The sequence below is a fragment of the Periplaneta americana genome, chromosome 12 (genome assembly GCF_040183065.1).
Source record: "Periplaneta americana isolate PAMFEO1 chromosome 12, P.americana_PAMFEO1_priV1, whole genome shotgun sequence".
NCBI lineage: Eukaryota > Metazoa > Arthropoda > Insecta > Blattodea > Blattidae > Periplaneta > Periplaneta americana.
In genome coordinates this window covers 81,044,297-81,055,436 of record NC_091128.1, presented here as the reverse complement: position 1 = coordinate 81,055,436, position 11,140 = coordinate 81,044,297, and the positions used below count along the sequence as shown (strand labels likewise).

The window sequence follows — 11,140 nt, the reverse complement described above, 5'->3', positions numbered from 1 at the left end:
TGTTCCTAATTATGTCAATTGAAGAATACAATATGTCAAGTTCTGCGTTGTGTAACTTTCTCCATTCTCCTGTAATTTCAATCCACTTAGCCCAAAATATTTTCCTAAGCACCTTATTCTCGAACAGCCTTAATCTATATTACTCTCTCAAAGTGAGAAAATTTCACAACCATTCAGAAGAACCGCTAATATAACTATTTTATAAATTGAAACGTTCAGTTTTTTGAGAGCAGACTGATGATAAAAGCTTCTCAACCGAATAATAACAAGCATTTTACATATTTATTCCGTGTTTATTTTTCTCATGCGTGTCATTTATATTTGTTATTGTTACTGCAAGGTACTTGAATTTTTCCACATTTCGAAAGGATAAATTTCCAATTATTGTTATATTTCCATTTCGTACTATGGTCTGGTCACGAGACATAATCATATACTTTATTTTTTCGGGGTTTATTTCCAAACCTATCTCCTTACTTGCTTCAAGTAAAATTTCCGTGTTTTCCCTAATCGCTTGTGGATTTTCTCTTAACATATTCACTTCATCCGCATAAAGAAGCAGCTGATGTAACCCGTTCAATTCGAATCCGTCCCTGGACTTTCCTAATGACACATTCTAGAGAAAAGTTAAAAAGTAAAGGTGATATTGCATCTTCTTGCTTTAGTCCGCAGTGAATTGGAAAAGTATCAGATAGAAAATGGCCTGCTATAAGTTTCACTGAGATGCATTTTAATTAATCGAACTAGTTTCTTGGGAATACCAAATTCAATAAAAATATTATATGAAACTCTTATCTTAACCGAGTCATGTACCTTTATAAAATCTATGAAATTATTATTATTATTATTATTATTATTATTATTATTATTATTATTATTATTATTATTATTATTATCATTATTACTACTTGGTTATGTTAGGAAGGGTTAGATTCCACTTGCGACTTTTTTCTTCTCTAGCTCATAAAAGTCTGTGCCTATGAGTATTGATCATGCTACGTCAGCTAAGATGCGCTTGGATCGGCTTGTCATGTCGAATAATACCAAATTATCTCCGCAGGCCTCGGACCGCTGAGATTTCACCTGCTTAATAATCGGCCGGAGACTTTGGAGGAAATAGGCTACCAAGGCCAGTGCTCGTCACAAGACCCACTCTTGTACGTTTTCCGTGTGATGACAGTTATCTCAACGCTTCGACTGGATTCTGACTACTTCTCTTTTCGGTGAGTGTTTTCTGGTCTTACTTTATGTCGATCGGTTTATACTTACGATCTTCGTCTTCTGTAAAGTGATTTCGCACTCTTTCCGAGGCATACTCTTAGTACTTTTTATTTTACTTGGTTATTTAACGACGCTGTATCATCTACGAGGTTATTTAGCGTCGATGGAATTGGTGATAGCGAGATAGTATTTGGCGAGATGAGGCCGAAGATTCGCCAAAGTTTACCTGACATTTGTCTTACGGTTGGGGAAAACCTCGGAAAAACCCAACCAGATAATCAACCCAAGCGGGAATCGAACCCGTGCCCGAGCACAACTCCGGATCGGTAGGCAACCCGACAGAGCTACGCCGGTGGCCTACTCTTAGTAAAAATTAAACTAATTAAATACATGTTTACTCCACATTACTTTCGCGCCATATGAAATGCTTTGTTTGTATGAATTCCGTTGAAAATGTGAAAATATTTAATATTGTGAATTGCTTCGTTTATTATATATAACATTGTTTAATTTCGTGTTACTTTACGCAGGGCGGCCACTTAACAGTTTCACATCAGATAACATTTTAATTGTTGTCAATACGACAAATACAAAATAAATTATATCAAAGATGATATATAATACAGGTAACCATTCTTTTACGTGAAGAATTTTGAAGATACGAAGATCAACACTTTCAGTGGTAGGCCCTAATACAGTAATACTCTATTTAGTAATTCTATAGTAACGCTTCACCAAAGAAAGCATCACATTTTCCTTTATTGCGTAAACCCTTCCAAGTACTAAACACGTGATTTTACTTTTCGGAATCCAATACTATCAGTAGGGGCTCGCGACAGGAACAGTTTGGCTGTGGCGAATGCTAATACTTCTCATGCAGTGCCAGCGGTGATCGTTAGTTGGATTTATTTTCGTGTATACTTTCCAAATAAAATTAAGAAGTTCCCTTCGTGCTCCGGTTACACAACTTGCATATACGAAGATTAGCTTTGGTTAGTTTGTTTTAACCAAGCCCTCGTATGCGCAGTTATCATCTCACAGCCAAACTGTTCCTGTCGTGAGTCGCACGTATACCTTCCACATAATTAGGGTTACCACGAGAACAAATTCTATAGGAAGACATGGAATCTAAAATAAGAGGACATTGCTGTAAAAAGGAGGACATTTTAAAAATTGGTATGAACAAAATTAAAGATAAAAACAATAGCTCGCCTTAGTTTTCTTACTAGTTGCTGGATCAGTATTACATCTGTACTCTACTTATCGGTGAGTTCACTTTGTGCACAAGAGCCTGAAGGGACCAACTTACATCTTGTAACAAATAACTATGGAACTGGTCACAGGACATGTCCTTGAAATTATATTGCACCAAGATAATACCACAGTCTACTATATACAGTCACGAAGCTTGAGTTTGAGGGTGCTAGAAACAATAGAATGTGACGGTACTATTTTGCATTGCCTGTAATGAGGCGATATTAGCGATCCTAGTGGTGAGCAACTACCTAATGTCTGCATATTTACTACGTATTGAGCTTCGCGACTGTATATACTAGACTGTGATAATACCTCTGACTCTCTCCGTTAGCATGTGATTTCATTCTTTTGTTCATTGAGGAGGGAAAATACTCTCTTAACACTTCCATTGTGACTTGGGATAAATAAATATAATTGACATATTTTTTAGAGTTCTGAGAAAGTTTCAGTGGTCGCAGAACTATTGAAATTGAAGAATTTGCACCATTGTTTATCTAAATTTAAATCTTTGTCAAACTTAACTTGATTGGCATATCTTTGTACATTACAGAGTATCATTGATAAAATAGCTTAGAATCATGAATAGTGACATTTTTAGAGTGTAAGAATTCAAAGCATGTCTATAGGTCATCATATTTTATGTTCTTTAATGTGCTTCAGCTTCAACCATTGAAAGCAGTTAAATTGTGTCATAGGTTTTCACCATTTGTTTAGATATTCTATGCATATTGTTCAATATTCATATTAATTATAGTTCAAATGCGAAATTTCGGACATTTCGAAATTTTTTTAAATGCTTGCCGGACAGGATAAAATGATTAAAAAAAGGACATGTCCTCCTTTTGCCGGACGGATGGTAACCCTACACATAATAACCTAGAAGTATTAATCTGTTATGTACATAGGCGTGAATGGATGTACCGGCGCCATATTATCCACATCTGACGTCAGAACCAAAACAGGTTATATTAAAAATGTCAATAGTAGGTGGCTCTGTTTGTTTCTATCCCTCTTCCCTCCAGTTCTTTATTGTATTTTCTATGGCAGGAATTGTTTATTTTTAGAAACTTTTAGTACATTTTATAACTCTCCCTTTCAATTGAATCTACATCCGCTCTCCATTTCATTTTGGGTTATTATTTCTGCTTACTAATCTTCATAAACTCAATGACATAATTTACATGCAGTAACTCTTGCTATTTATTATGTAAATTTATGTCACTTTCTTTTATTGCTGAATCTATAAAATATGCTATATTTAATTTCCATCTCTTTCAGCTTGATATATTTTCATTAGAGGAAATACTATGAAACGGAAGAGCTGAAATTCATTTACATGTTATTATTAAATAAATGAGTGTAATAACCATCAATATGTGAGCGTAACATAGCATAAACAGGAACGCTGATTACAACAGTATTATTTATATACGGCAAATAATGTGACATAAAATATCGATTACTGTTTCACTGTTTTCCACTGTTCTCCATTGTTTGCAACTTTTCTTCTTTTTCCCACATTTGGCGTTATACTCTTTCTCTCTCCTAAAATCCAAGGTTGCTCTCAGACGTAGTTTCGATTCCCGTTTGGGCTTATTACCTGCTTGGTTTTTTCCGAGGTTTCCCTAATTGTAAGGCGAATGTCTGGTAATCTATGAAAAACCTTCGGAAACATCACGCCAAATATCATCTCTCTATTGCAAATTCCATCGACGTTAGATAACCTACAGTGTGTCCCACTAGTATACCTATCCATACATATAAAGACTGTCATAAAAGCTAACAATGGCATCTCTACAGACTGCAGCTACTGTTGAAACTGAGTAAAGATTATTACAATCGATGTGTAACTATGCCAGATCAATATGACCAGGCGGACTTTGATGTTGACTTTCTCTTCTCCGACGAAGCCAACTCTTACGTCAACGGTGAGGTTAATCGCCAGAACATGCGTTACTGGAGTGAGGAAAATTCCGAATGAGTGATTGATTCCAAAGTGCAAGATGTCGGAAAGGTGAAAGTGTGGATAGGTAGGTTGATTGAGCCCCCCTTCGTTAGGGGACACTGTTGTTGTTTAGTCAAATATCCGAAGACAGGTCTGAACCTCACTAGTGATACCAACAAGGCACCAATTATGAGGCAATAGGCCAGGAGATAATGGGGTTGGGTGGCTAGTTCCTTTCCCCCTCCATTGCATACATCGCTGACATCTACATATGACACTAGTCAGACTTCAGATGCATACAAACAATTGTTCTTCCTCTGACAAATATGATCATGTGAGATGTACTGCCTGATCACAGATGCACATATTAGCCAGAACCTGAATCAGAGGTAGAAATAATGCTGAAAAATTAAGAGAATCCACTTTTTTGTTTTTATGATCGTAGTGATATTTGAGATTGTTTTAAATGATCTATCGATGTATTCAAATGTGGTCAAACATATGGTGCATGAGTGAGTTGAGATAAATGTTTTTTTTTAATACTGTTTTCTCGACTTTAAAATTTTAAGCGGTTTATTGATTTAAAAAAGCTCCTTGCACAGCAGTTATTGTCAGATTGGCCTGAAACTTGTCAAAGAGGCCTATTAAATGTTGATAAATACAATTTAATTAGCATCTGTATGAAATATTAATATTAAATTCCTTCGGGGCATATTCATATTGCACTTTTAGATTATAATATGCTGTAATGGTAAATTCATGGAATTTAAAAATTATTTGTGACTCTCTGTTTAAACTGAAATCAAAGAGCTAATTAATTTCATTCCCATGGCTATTTTCAAGCTTTTGAGCAAATATGAATTTAAAATTTTGAAAACTTTGAAGCAAAGAGTTCTTTTAGTTAAGTCAATATAGCCTATAAATATATTTAAAAAATACAATTTCAAAACTATTAGCTCTAATGGCACCAAATTTTGTACAGATGATAGTATTTTCTTTAGTTGGTTTTTTAACGACACTGTGTCACCTATTAGGTTACTTAGCGTCGAAAGATGATAGTATTGTAGGCCTGTTTATGTAGTTTTAATTTCACAAATTTTTGGATAAAAATTGTGAAAGTTTTAAAACTCATAAAAGTGTCCTCTTAAAGGAAACTTGAATGGGGAATGGTACCTTGAGATGTTGCAAGAGATTGTTGTGCCACTGTGTTAAAATGCGGAGGGAAATTTTCGGCGTACTTTCAGCAGGACGGGTCGCTCTCATAGACTTACTAAATAACCGCTAGACCGCTCACTGGCGCTAGTGTTATGCTCCCAAATTGAACAGCCGACGGGCAGCCATTTGCTTGGTTGAGATGAATAAGTACAGGTTTAGTTCGTGTGCTATTTTTAATTGCAGCAATGCACACAGATGTAAAGATAAAGAAGGAAGGAATGTTACATTTCACTGATTAGTTAATCTTTAATTCATTCGATATTTTTGGCCCGTATTATGTTACAGAAGACAAACTATTGTACTTAAACGGCTGTTTGTGCTTCATATTTCCTCTGAGTAAAGATTCCCTTAACCGAAAATGGATAGGTGCAATCCGCAGAGAGAATTTCTACCCTACAATGAATCATTCAGTGTTTCAACTCATTTCGAAGATAGTTGTTACCTCTCAAACTATGTTATTACCGTATACATTGTTATTGTCCTTCATCCACTCCATATCCTTCCCTTTCTTCAAACAGCTGTTGTTTCAGTGCATACGTGAATAATAAAATTATTCGCCGAATTCGAAGATACAGAATTAATAATAATAATAATAATAATAATAATAATAATAATAATAATAATAATAATAATCCGTGGCGCTACAGTCCGTGAAGGCCCCAGACCGACCAGCCGGCTGCTGGCCTCACGCCCACATGCCGAAGCAGAGGTGGACGATCATCCAACCAGAATAGAGGTATCGTGTGGTTAGCACGATGATCCCCCCAGCCTTCACAGCTGGCTTTCGCAACCGGATTTTGCTACCTATCGTAGCTCCCCAAGTGCATCACGATTCTGGATGGGCACCGGTCCCATACACTGGCCGAAATTTCATGACAAAATTTCTTCCCCATGAGGACTCGAACCAGCGCGCATTCTGTAATGCGAGTCCTAGGCAGTATGCCTTAGACCACCACGCCACGGCGCGGGACGGTAGAAATAGATCCTGTTTAAAAAATATATATAAACAAATTTCAGAGCCTAAAAGCTGAAACATGTTCATTAATACTGCATGTACTAACCACTCATTACGTAATGGCATAACACATTTCAAATTCATCTCCCAGAACAAGTATTAGGTCACATAGCCTGATAGAGGAAGGAATTTTCACACCATCGTTCCTTTGAACAACTCAACAGAAACTGTATAAACTACAAAAAGTTAATTTTTTAATATCCCTGATTGAAAGTAACTCTTGTCTTAGTTACGGATTAATGAAACAGTTTTTTATACTACTGCTACTGCTGCTGCTCCTGCTACTTGCTACTACTACTACTACTACTACTACTACTACTAGTAATAATAATAATAATAATAATAATAATAATAATAATAATAGTAATAATAATAATAATAATAATAATAATAATGTTTTTTGATTTTATACAACAGTTTAACCTACAGATTAAATTAAAAAGTAGACATTATTAACCTTGGTTATGAATATTCACATTCGGAGTTCCTATGAAAATGATGCAAGTCTGACAGCCTGGTTGAATCCCGATAAAGCGGATCGAGATTGATAAAAATCCCGATTTGAGGGATAATAGCCTAGAACGCAATTTAAACAAGTTAGTCTGCATTTCCTATTATCCGATATTTTTATTTATATATTGACTCAGATGGTTACATTGTAAACATAGAGGTAACCCGCGGAAATTTAGTAAGTCTGTGAGGTAACCCAGCTGATTGCCGTAAGGTAACTCTACTCGCAAGATAATAGTTAACCTAGTTCTACCACATTGTTGATTAATCTGTTTCGGTACCTAGTTACTGTTCTCGCAAGTAATCAACATTGTCTATTTTAGGTGCGTTGAGTGCCAAAAAAAAAAAAAAAAAAAAAAAAAGAGCGTTTTGATATCGTATTTTGCACTAATAACAGACACATACAATTGCTGCGTTTTGTAGTGCAGTGAACTATGTTTAAACATGGACTCATCGTCGATGTACTGTTGCAGTACCGGTTCCGAAAAAGAAAAGTTGCAAAGTTAATTTAGTAGCGAATAGTTAAAACATATTCATAGTTAATAAAAGAAAAAAACGATTAGCCTGTAGTATTCACTGTAGCCTACTGTGTGTCTTTCGTATTTTAGTGTTTCTCAGGGAGGCGAATATTACATTAAAAGCACGCGAATACTACTTTGCAGAAAACAACTATAAATCTTTTTGATAAAGTGATGATAAATATAATGTCTTAAGTTAGCTTCTGATATCCCGATTTCCCTCACAGAAAACTTAGCAACTCTGCTGACAGGAGACACACGTTATTAAAGATATATCGCAAAGGAAGTATTGTTCCTTTAAACAAAAACATTTAGCTTTCGGATACGCAATACAACACGTATTCAAATAGCGGTTTCGAAATCCCGCGCGTTTTCTAACAAACAAATGGCGGCTTTCTCCTGCTTCAATTTGGGAACATATTTCTCAGTTCTCCGCTACAGCGTGGTAGGGGCTCGGTCGCTCTCTTGTTACGCTCATTCTGGGCATCAATGGCTGACTGGCTGTTTCTCAACCATTGGATAAGTAGACGAGGACGAGTCGAATGGCCACCCAGCTCTCCAAACACACCCTTTGATTTCTAGCTCTAGGTCAGTTCTACCAGAAGAAATTCCAGGGCTTACACCGTCCACAGTTCTGCATCGTCGACGCCTGCCGTCATGTGACGCCGGATATTTTCCTGCGTGTACGTTGGAACTGGTTGGAAGCATTCATTGACCTGTGTCTGATTATGGAAAGCCGGCACATTGGAACATTATGTCATATTTCTATTTTAAACTTACTTTACTTTCTCTGTGTATAGGAGACTTATGAGGTGGCACCAGTTATTGTTTAAGACAGCGTCGTTAAATAACAACCCCAAAAAAAGTTCCTATGTCATTATCTTTATGTCTTCCTTTTACTTTCTCCTCCTCATCCTCCTCCTCCTCCTCCTCCTCCTCATCATCATCATCATCATCATCATCACCGTCGTCGTCATCATCATCATCATAAATTTCTCCATGGCCTGTTCCATCTTCAGGAATTTGAAACATACAGTACTTTCATCCTTCCAACACATATTGGATAGTCTCCCCTATTGGCTTATAATTAGGTATTTTGTTTAGGATCCTTCTGTGGGCATTCTTTCTATATGTAAATATTGAAACTAATTTGTTCATTATGTTATAATTTTGTTGAAAATATTTTCTACATTTCATTTTTTTGTCTAATATTTTCATTTCTTTTTTTTTTATCAAATCGTGTTTATCCAGCTAATGTTTGTATTAGTGTTATCTCGGAGGCTTCATTTCTTATTAACTTAGATGTTGGTAGCGTCCAAGTCTCAGATCCATACAAAAATGCTGGTGAAGTTAATATTTTGTATAATTTTACCATATCTGGCCTAAATTTTCGAAGCAGTGTTCTTTTTATTAAAACGAAATACATACAGAAAATAATGTCTTAATTATATTGCAATGTTAATGTTTTCAACACCCTACAATATATATATATATATATATATATATATACACACACATATACACACACACACAGAGTGAACCGTAAGCAATTTCATTAATTTCGAAGGTTAATCTTTGAGATATTTCAAACAAAAAATTTAATAATACAAATTTGCTCGTTTTTACTTCCTTTTCGAGAAACAAATATTTTTAAACATTTTATAGCGTATTTTGGGAAATCTATTGAATTAATTTCCGATATGCTCGGTCAGTTTAAGAGATCAGTGTGTTATGATGGTAAATTATTGAAAGAATTTTAATTTTGTCCTTTAAATTTGCAGAAATTTGATTTCAACAAATGTAACTTTTCGTTCTGCTAAAGGAATTTTAAAACTTGATGCACTCTGGCAACCCTGTAAATGTTATTGCCTGCTCGAGAGATGCAGCTCGCGTAATGCGAGAGATGGATGAGAAGGAGAAATGTAGACATAACAAACACAATTGCTTTTAAGGGAAAATTGATTTTTTGTATCTAAGTTTCGTTATCACTTTAAAAATTAAAATTGGAGGGAATTATTTCTAATTGGCTAAAAATGATGCTTTTAGTACGAACGGAGATTTTTTAATTACTAATTAGATTTGTATAACGTTAAATGACCCTTTTCTTCTGGTCTGTGTTCACCGAATATTTAATTAGGCTTAAATTAAATCGAAGAGTTTAAAAATAATATTTTTAATTTACTTCTTTTAACGTAAAATAAGCATACCGTATTTTTATTCTTTTCCTTTAGAGTTTTAAATGTTTTAAAATTTTGTTTTTATAACGTGACACAAGCATCATCATTGTTTAAGTCCTCTAGAATATTCAATTTAAATGGGAGAGTAGAAATATATCTTAATCTTAATTTAGTTTGAAATAAGCGTATCTTATTGTCCGCGTTTTCTGAACATATAATTAAAAGCAGGTTGTGGAGTTTATTTTAAATTATCCAAGATTTAATTTAACGTGAAATGAGCAGTGTTCATTCTCCGCTCTCTAACAGAGAATAAACAAAAATTAAACGAGTTTAAGAACAATGTACTTGGCAATGACCTTACACTTCTCTGTTCATAACAAGCCAGGGGTTGTTCAGAGCAACATAGTCATATGTGCATTCCCTCCCAATTGCACAGGTTGCACAATCTCGTAATTAATATATTTTAAAATGCATATTTGCTGCAAAACTATTCAAAATACAGTACAGCAAAATAGTATGCGGCTTTTTTATTGTTCTTTACTAAAGAAATCATCCACCAGAATTAATGACATTACTTACTGTTCATACTATGTATATTAGACATGCTGTCGTCTGTCTGTCTGTCTGTCCGTCTGTCCGTCTGAGCATAGCTATCACTTTAAAACTATTGCAGAAATTTTGTTCATATTAGGTATTTACGATTCAGTCTAATTTAAAATTGAATTTAAGTGAATGAAATGAAACTTGTGAGAGCTGTGGCAGAATATACTTGCAGGGAATTATGAAAGAAAGGCAAATATCTTGCAGGGAAATAAATGACCGGCTATATACGGAATGATCCACGAGGAATCGTAAATATTTTAAGGGTAGTAGCGTGAATTATTCAGAGTAAAACAATCTTATAAACATTTGTCACATTTCCAATGGGCGTGAACATACAATTGTATGAATGTTACGCGTAACAAGACTTACAAGTTGTATGGGAGAACGACAAATGACTATACTCTTTTCACTGTAAGAAAAATCCTAATCCAAACACAAGCACGTGGCTGTTATACTTGTGATTCTTTCTCAGTCGAAACACTCACACGACACAGAAAAATATAGTTCCGTATTTTGAAACCATAGCCTTGTATTATATGAAAACAAAAATTGGATGTTTAGTTGTTAAATACGATGAAACATATACACTCATATGTAAAACGCTACTTTTATATTTTGTTATATACGTTGTAAGCGGATGAATACTAAGAGTAATACCAAGGTAGAGTCCGATCGCAAA

General features: G+C 35.0%; 1 protein-coding gene across 1 annotated transcript in view; it reads left to right on the top strand.

Moving 5' to 3' along the window:
* The first annotated feature begins 1,064 nt into the window (after positions 1-1,064).
* The window catches only part of LOC138710609 (retinol dehydrogenase 12-like), a 101,679-nt gene continuing 91,603 nt past the window's right edge, over positions 1,065-11,140 (top strand). The window contains exon 1 of the mRNA XM_069841613.1: positions 1,065-1,223. The gene's annotated coding sequence lies outside the window, so the exon portion shown is untranslated. The remainder of the gene's footprint in view (positions 1,224-11,140) is intronic.